General features: G+C 46.4%; 1 protein-coding gene across 4 annotated transcripts in view; it reads right to left on the minus strand.

The window, feature by feature from the left end:
* PKIG (cAMP-dependent protein kinase inhibitor gamma) overlaps window positions 1–6966 on the minus strand; it is a 92005-nt gene extending 85039 nt beyond the window's left edge. For 2 of the 4 annotated variants that reach the window (XM_050806622.1, XM_050806621.1), the window contains exon 1: window positions 6805–6966. The gene's annotated coding sequence lies outside the window, so the exon portion shown is untranslated. The remainder of the gene's footprint in view (window positions 1–6804) is intronic. The other 2 variants (XR_007729245.1, XM_050806620.1) reach the window with 2 other exon arrangements.
* Between the last annotated feature and the right edge of the window lie 1235 nt (window positions 6967–8201).

The following is an 8201-nucleotide window of genomic DNA, read 5'->3' on the forward strand; positions in this document are numbered from 1 at the left end:
TTACAGGATGGCTGGGTGCAGTGGCTCACACCTATAATCCCAGCACTTTGGGAGGCCAAGATGGGTGGATCATCTGAGTTCAGAAGTTTGAGACCAGCCTGGCCAATACGGTGACACCCCGTCTCTACTAAAAATGCAAAAAAAGAAAAAAAAAACCGCTGGTGTGGTGGCGTGTGCCTGTAATCCCAGCTACTCGGGAGGCCGAGGCAGGAGAATCACTTGAACCTCAAAGGCGGAGGGTGCAGCGAGCCAAAATTGCACCACTGCACTCCAGCCTGAGGGACAGAGTGAGACTATATCTCAAAAAAAAAAAAAAAAAAGTGTATTTACAGGAGACTGTGTTATTGACATAAAACTCAACACAGGCAGGGCATGGTGGCTCACGCCTGTAATCCCAGCATTTTGGGAGGCTGAGGCGGGCAGATAAGTTGAGGTCAGGAGTCAAGACCAGCCTGGCCAACATGGTGGAACCCCATCTCTACAAAAATACAAAACTGCTGGGACCGGTGGCTCACACCTGTAATCCCAGTACTTTGGGAGGCTGAGGCAAGAGGATCACCTGAGGTTGGGAGTTCAAGACCAGCCTGACCAACATGGAGAACCCTGTCTCTACTAAAAATACAAAATTAGCTGGGCGTGGTGGCGCATGCCTATAATCCCAGCTACTCAGGAGGCTGAGGCAGGAGAATGGCTTCAACCCAGGAGGGGGAGGTTGCGGTGAGCCGAGATCGCACCATTGCACTCCAGCCTGGGCAATAAGAGTGAAACTCCATCTCAAAATAATAATAATAATAATAATACAAAAATTACCCAGGCATAATGGCGGGTGCTTGTAATCCCAGCTATCCGGGAGGCTGAGGCAGGAGAATTGCTTGAACATGGGAGGCAGAGGTTGCAGTGAACCGAGATCACGCCATTACACTACAGCCTGCACAACAGAGCGAGACTCCGTCTCAAAAAAAAAAAAAAAAAAAAAAAAACCAAAACATTGTTTAAAATATTCCAGGTGCTTTTAGAATAATAGATATGTGTACTTCAGTACTAAAGGTTCATCTCAAATAAAAGGAAATTAACAGAAGTTCAAGTACAGGCAACACAAAGGGATACTTGGCACTATCTGGCTTCAGCTTAAAGAATGGTTGAAAAGAGCCAGTGTAATCTCTCTAGGTGCAAATCAGATCAAGTCATTTCACTTCCTTTCAATGGTTTCTCCCACCTTCTAGAAGAAGTCCAAACTGCTAAACAAAGGCTCAGGTGGTTCTCCAGCCTTATTTCCTCCCTCCTCCCCTAGTCAAAGCCCCAACAGGACTGATGCCCCTTCCCAGCAGAGGCCAGGAAAGCTTCATCTTCCACTCCTCTCTCCCTTACCTCTTAGTGGTCAAGTCCTGTTGAGTCTCCTGAAATGTCTCTCAAATCTGCCCTCTCCTTTCCCTTCCTGCTGCCACTGCCCTTTTTTACCCTTATTTCCCCAGCCCCCTAAAGAATATATTTCCTGATTTTTTTTTTCTGATTATGAAGGCAATTCATGCTCATAAAAAAGGAAAATTAAGGCAATGAGGAACAGAATAAAAGTTTCCCCATCATCTCATAAACAGCTTACCTTTTAGTACACTTATGTTTCGCTGCAGTATTATTCACAACAGCCAAAAGATGGAAGCAACTCAAAGTGACCATCAATGAATGGATAAACAAAGTGTGGTATAAACATGCAATGGAATATTATTCAGCCTTACAAAAAGAATGAAATTCTGACACATGCTACACAACAAGGATGAACCTTGAGGACAGGATGCAAGATTCCACTAACACAATGTATCTAGAGTAACCAAACACATAGAAAACAAAAGTAGAATGGGTGCTGCTAAAGGCTGGTGGGGAGGGGGAAATGGGGAACTAAACCTCTTAAAGGTATAGTTTGGCTTTTGCACTTTTGCAAGATGAAAAAGTTGTGCAGATTGGTTGCACGGCATGAATACACTTAACACTACAAAACTTTACACCTAGGCCGGGCGCGGTGGCTCAAGCCTGTAATCCCAGCACTTTGGGAGGCCGAGACGGGCGAATCACGAGGTCAGAAGATTGAGACCATCCTGGTTAATACGGTGAAACCCCGTCTCTATTGAAAAGTACAAAAAACTAGCCGGGCGAGGTGGCGGGCGCCTGTAGTCCCAGCTACTTGGGAGGCTGAGGCAGGAGAATGGTCTAAACCCGGGAGGCGGAGCTTGCAGTGAGCTGAGATCTGGCCACTGCACTCCGGCCTGGGCGACAGAGCGAGACTCCGTCTCAAAAAAAAAAAAAAAAAAAAAAAAAAAAACTTTACACCTAAAAATAGTTAAGATGGTAAATTTTATCACAATTAAAGATTTAACATTTTTAAAAAGAACTAGTATTTCCAGACATTTTTATTATAAACATGTATACATTAAAAAAAAAACAGGAACATACTGTACTGTAATCTGCTTTTTACACTAACCTCATGTAAACCATATCATGTAAAATTTTTTTTTTTTTTTTTTTGAGATGGAGTTTTGCTCTTGTCACCCAGGCTGGAGTGCAATGGTGCAATCTCAGTTCACTGCAACCTCTGCCTCCCAGGTTGAAGGGAGTTTCCTGCCTCAGTTTCCCAAGTAGCTGGGATTACAGGCGTGCATCACTACACCCAGTTAATTTTTGTATTTTTAGCAGAGATGGGGTTTCACCCTGTTGACCAGGGTAGTCTCGAACTCCTCACCTCAGATGATCCACCCGCCTTGGCCTCCCAAAGTGCTGGGATTACAGGTGTGAGCCACCATGCCGGGCGAATTTTTCAATTTTATAAAAACATGAAAGTCAATATCTTATGATGTCTTATGACAGACACCTCTTTTTTTTAACCTACCCTTCTCCAGTATCAATACTCTGATGTTCCCATGGGAAAACTACTTTACCTTACTCATCCTGTCCTCCCATCCCCATGCCCAGCCAACTCTTACTCTGTGTGGCTAAGCCAGGTACATGTATTTTTAAGTTTATTTCTAAGTATTTATTTTTCATGTTGCTATTGTCAGTTCTCCTACAATTACCTTTTCTATTTTTGGTTGCATAAAGCTATTGCTTTTTGTCTATCTTATAACTGCTGTTCACTTAGCCTTATTATATCTAAGTATTTTTAGCTTAATTCTTTTGAATTTTTTCAGCAGACAATCATATCACAGGTAGAGATTTATATCATCCAGGCAGTGATTAAGAGTAAAAGCTCTGGGTCTTCAGGTAAACCTAGATTCAAATACTGTGTGAACCTGAGTGAGCATTCTACCCCAGTTTCTTTATCCATAAACTTGCAATTATTAGAGGGCCTATCTCACAGGGTTGTTGTAAACATCACATTATTCATCAAGAACAGTGCATGAGCCGGGCGCAGTGGCTCATGCCTGTAATCCTAGCACCTTGGGAGGCCGACACGAGTGGATCACTTGAGGTCTGGAGTTCGAGACCAGCCTGGCCAACATGGCAAAATCCCATCTCTACTAAAAATACAAAAATTAGCTGAGTATGGTGGCTCGCACCTGTATTCCCAGCTACTTGGGGGGCTGAGGCAGGAGGATCGCTTGAGCACAGGAGGCAGAGGCTTCAGTGAGCCAAGATTGCACCACTACACTCCAGCATGGGTGACAGAGTGATACCCTGTCTCAAAAAAAAAAAAAAAAAAAAGAAAGAAAAAAAAAAAAAAGTACATGAAAAGTACTTAACACAATACTAGTTCAATAAATGCCTGCTATCTGCCGATAATGAAAATTGTGACTTGCCTTCCACACTTATACCTTTATTTTTGTTGCATCACACTGGTGCACTCCTTTCAGGAATAACCTGGCTTCCCACGTCTCCAAAAAGTAACAGGCATCAGACTCCTATTGAAGGATCTGTACTGTGGAACTCCGCTACTCCCACCTTCTCAGGAAAGTTATACTATCAATTCTCTCCTTCATATCCTGTATCTTCTCACCCTTTCCCTCTCTACTGGCTCTTTGCCAACAGCATTTAATCTCTCATGCTCAAAAAAACTTCACCTATTCCCCAATCGCTCCCCAGCCTTCTCTCTACCTCCCTTCGCAGCCAAACTTCTCTGAGCTGCCTACACTTTGTCTTTCTCACATCCCACTCTTAACTCATCCCACTGATATATTATATTGAACCTTTGAAAGCTGCTGATATTATAGATTCCGCCCCAACCATTTCACCAAATCTGCTCAATGAGGTCCCAACTGACCTCCATATTTATTTACCCAAAAAGACACATTTTAATTTTTAACTTGTATTACTCAGACATCTCAGCAACATCTACAAAGGCCAACCTCTTCCTTTGGACTTCATTACTATACTTTGCTGGTTTCTCTCCTGTTCCTGTTTCTCAAGCCATTTCTTTTAGTGTAGCCTAAGTGCATGACTCTTTCTTCCAAGAGAATGCAATGCAGTAGCCCTGAATAATCTCAGCCTTTTTTTTTTTTTTTTTAACCTCTCTAGATAGATCTCTTTCAATATTGATCTTTAACTTCCAGTTGTAGTGGACTGCTTTTGGCTCCATGAATGTACTTTTGAATATGTCTGGAATATCTCCACAATAGCTAACTCAGACTACACCCTCTAGACATTTTATCAAAACCCTACCTGAATCTCCAAACTATGCTAGATTGACCTTAACATGCGCCCCCTTTCACAATTCTCCTCACAATTATAATCACTTGTTTGATGCATATTTTCTTCACCAATCTGTGATCTCCTTGAGGGCAGGGACCTGCTTCCTTACTACCTACACGGTGCCTTGCACATAGAAGATGCTCATTAAATATTTTTTTAATTAGCCAGGCACAGTGGTGTGCACCTGCAGTCTCAGCTACGTGGGAAGCTGAGACAGGAGGATCACTTGAGCCCAGGACTCTGAGACCAGCATGGGCAACGCAGTGAGACCTCATCTCAAAAATAAATACATACGGCCGGGCGCGGTGGCTCAAGCCTGTAATCCCAGCACTTTGGGAGGCCGAGACGGGCGGATCACGAGGTCAGGAGATCGAGACCATCCTGGCTAACACGGTGAAACCCCGTCTCTACTAAAAATACAAAAAACTAGCCGGGCGAGGTGGCGGGCGCCTGTAGTCCCAGCTACTCCGGAGGCTGAGGCAGGAGAATGGCTTAAACCCGGGAGGCGGAGCTTGCAGTGAGCTGAGATCTGGCCACTGCACTCCAGCCCGGGCTACAGAGCAAGACTCCGTCTCAAAAATAAATAAATAAATAAATAAAAAATAAATACATACATGCACACACAGTCACACACACACATATATATGAATCACCACAAATGAATGCCTGCAAAGTGAAAAACAGATGGGAGGAATGATAAGACCAAGAGAGAGCCAGGCACAGTGGCTCATGCCTGTAATCCCAGCACTTTGGGAGGCTGAGGCGGATGGATCATGAGGTCAGGGGATCGAGACCATCCTGACTAACACGGTGAAACCCCGTCTCTACTAAAAATACAAAACATGAGCCGGGCGTGGTGGCAGGCGCCTGTAGTCCCAGTTACTCGGGAGGCTGAGGCAGGAGAATGGCGTGAACACGGGAGGTGGAGCTTGCAGTGAGCAGAGATCGCGCCACTGCACTACAGCCTGGGCGACAGAGCAAGAGTCTGTCTCAAAAAAAAAAAAAAAAAAAAGACCAAGAGAGAAACACAAAAAACTGATCTTTCTGAAACCATACCTCTGATCAAAAACACACACCTCTGGCTTAAAACCCTTTGATGGCTTCCCACTGCCCCCAAGATAAAGCCCAAACTCCTCCACACTTACGAAGAGTCTTCAGGAGGAGCACCTGCTTGTCTCTCAAACACCATCTAGCCAGACCCCCTCCAACTCTCATAATCTGCTCTCCAGCTAGCCTGAAATCCTTGCAGATTCCCAAGAAGTCTGCACTCTCTCCCCAAGGCTTTGCACATACTGCTTTCTCTACCTACAGCAAGGTACACTCCACCAGCCTCATCTTCTGGTCAACATAAAGGCAGCCTTCTTGTCTCATTTTGGAAGTCACCTTCTTTTGGCATCTCTCCCTGATCATCCACACTAACCTCACCTCCAGAAATCCAGGTTAAACTGTTTTCTCTGTGCATTTACAGTCCCTCTGCACGTCCAAAATCATAACCGGAATCACTGTGAATTCTTGTTTACGGGTCTGTCTCCTCCGGAAAACTGTGGAGTTCCCTCAGGACACGATGTCTCTTGTTCACTTTTTTACCCTGGCTATCAGCCCGGGCCCTGACTCACAATAAATGCTCAATGATGGTCTTCGTTGTAGTAGAATAATAAAAGCTCCCAAGTATTGAGGACTTACCTCACGAATTTCAAATATAAATTTACCTTGTAATAACGTCATCAGACAGGTGCTACCATGATTCCCATTTTGCAGACGATAAAACTGACGCACAAAGAAGTCAATCCTCTCTGGCCCCAGAACAGTCGCACACACAAATACATTTTCTGCACAGTTTCGAGTTATTTTCCGGCCCCCAAATAAGAAGGGATTTTTTTTAAAGAAACTTTCGAATGAGGTTTACCAATGGCTACAAATAAAATAAACAGCCGAAAACGGACTCTCCCTGAACGCGGGGCGGGGTCAAAGGGCGTCGGGGGCTCAGTCCCCGGCGTGGCTGAGGGACAAAGATCGGACCGCAGCCTCCCTCCCCGAGGTCCCCGGCGGCTCAGCCCCTCGCCCCCTGCGACGAGTCGACGCCAGGCCCGGAGCGTTGGGGCCGCAACCGGGCGCCCAGCTCCTGCTCACCTGCGGTCTCGCCGCCTCGCAGTGCCTGGGCCGCCGGCCCGCAGCGCCTCCCCGGGGCAGCCTAGCGCCAGCAGCCCGCAACCCGCAGCGCAGCCCGTTGCCTTGGCGACCTGGGCTGCCGAACTCCCGCGGCACTCGCGCTACGGCGGCTCGGATGGGACCAGGACGTTTCGCGTCCCTTTCCGCAGCCGCGGAGGGGGCAGAGGAGGGACGAGGTGAGGGACGAGGTGGGAGTCGAGGGCTGAGCTGCGAAGGAGGGATCCGGGTTGGAAGTAGGCCCGGGGAAGAGAAGGAAAGGGGGACAGTGAGGCCAGGGGGAGGTCTTGGGCCGCGAGTACTGCTTGTGCCTCAGTTTATCTCTTTGTAACCTCAGATGGGGACCGTGCGAGGAGGAAACGGAGCCTGAGGTGGTGGCTTGGTAGACTGGGTTTTTGTTTTTTTGTTTTTGTTTCGAGACAGAATCTCACTCTGTCGCCCAGGCTGGAGTGCAGTGGCGCAATCTCCGCTCACTGCAACCTCTGCCCGCTGGGTTCGAGCGATTCTCATGCGTCAGTCTCCCGAGTAGCTGGGATTACAGGCAGGTGCCACCACGCCCGGCTAATTTTTGTATTTTTAGGAGAGACAAGGTTTCACCATGTTGGCCAGTGTGGTCTCGCACTCCGACCTCAGCTGATCCATCCGCCTGGGCCTCCCAAAATGCTGGGATTACAGGCGTGAGCCACCACTCCCTGCCAAGACTGGGAATATTTGAAGACAAGAAAACTCATGTGGGAGGGGTGGCAGATTCCTCTCTTTTATAGTCTGAAGGGGTGGTGTGTCAAAGAGTGATTAAATTGGTTTCTTTGATGGAGAATTAGATCATCAGATTTAACTTCAATCTGAGGAATAATTTATTTTTCCTCGTGTCAAGCAATCACACTTCTTGGAATAACTGCAGAAATGCTGAAACCCGAGCACAAAGGATATATTCATTACTTCATTTTTGTAAAAGCAAAAGAGTTGCGACCAGTCAAAATATCAAGGGCTGGGCGCAATGGCTCACACCTGTCATCCTGAAACTGCCTTTGCGAAGAATAATAACTGAGATAGCAGACCTAATTGACCTTGTCTTGCTTCTAACCCCTAAACTGTCCTGTTCATTCCTGGGTATAGGCTAAAGTAACTTTTTTTTTTTTTTGAGACGGAGTTTCACTCTCGTTGCCCAGGCTGGAGTGCAATGGCACCAACTTGGCTCACCACAACGTGCACCTCCCGAGTTTCAATTGATTCTCCTGCCTCAGCCTTCTGAGTAGCTGGAATTACAAGCATGCACCACCTCGCCCAGCTTATTTTTTGTATTTGTAGTAGAGACGGGGTTTCTCCATGTTGGTCAGGCTGGTCTGGAACTCCCTGCCTCA

This window comes from Macaca thibetana, chromosome 10 (assembly GCF_024542745.1).
Source record: "Macaca thibetana thibetana isolate TM-01 chromosome 10, ASM2454274v1, whole genome shotgun sequence".
NCBI lineage: Eukaryota > Metazoa > Chordata > Mammalia > Primates > Cercopithecidae > Macaca > Macaca thibetana.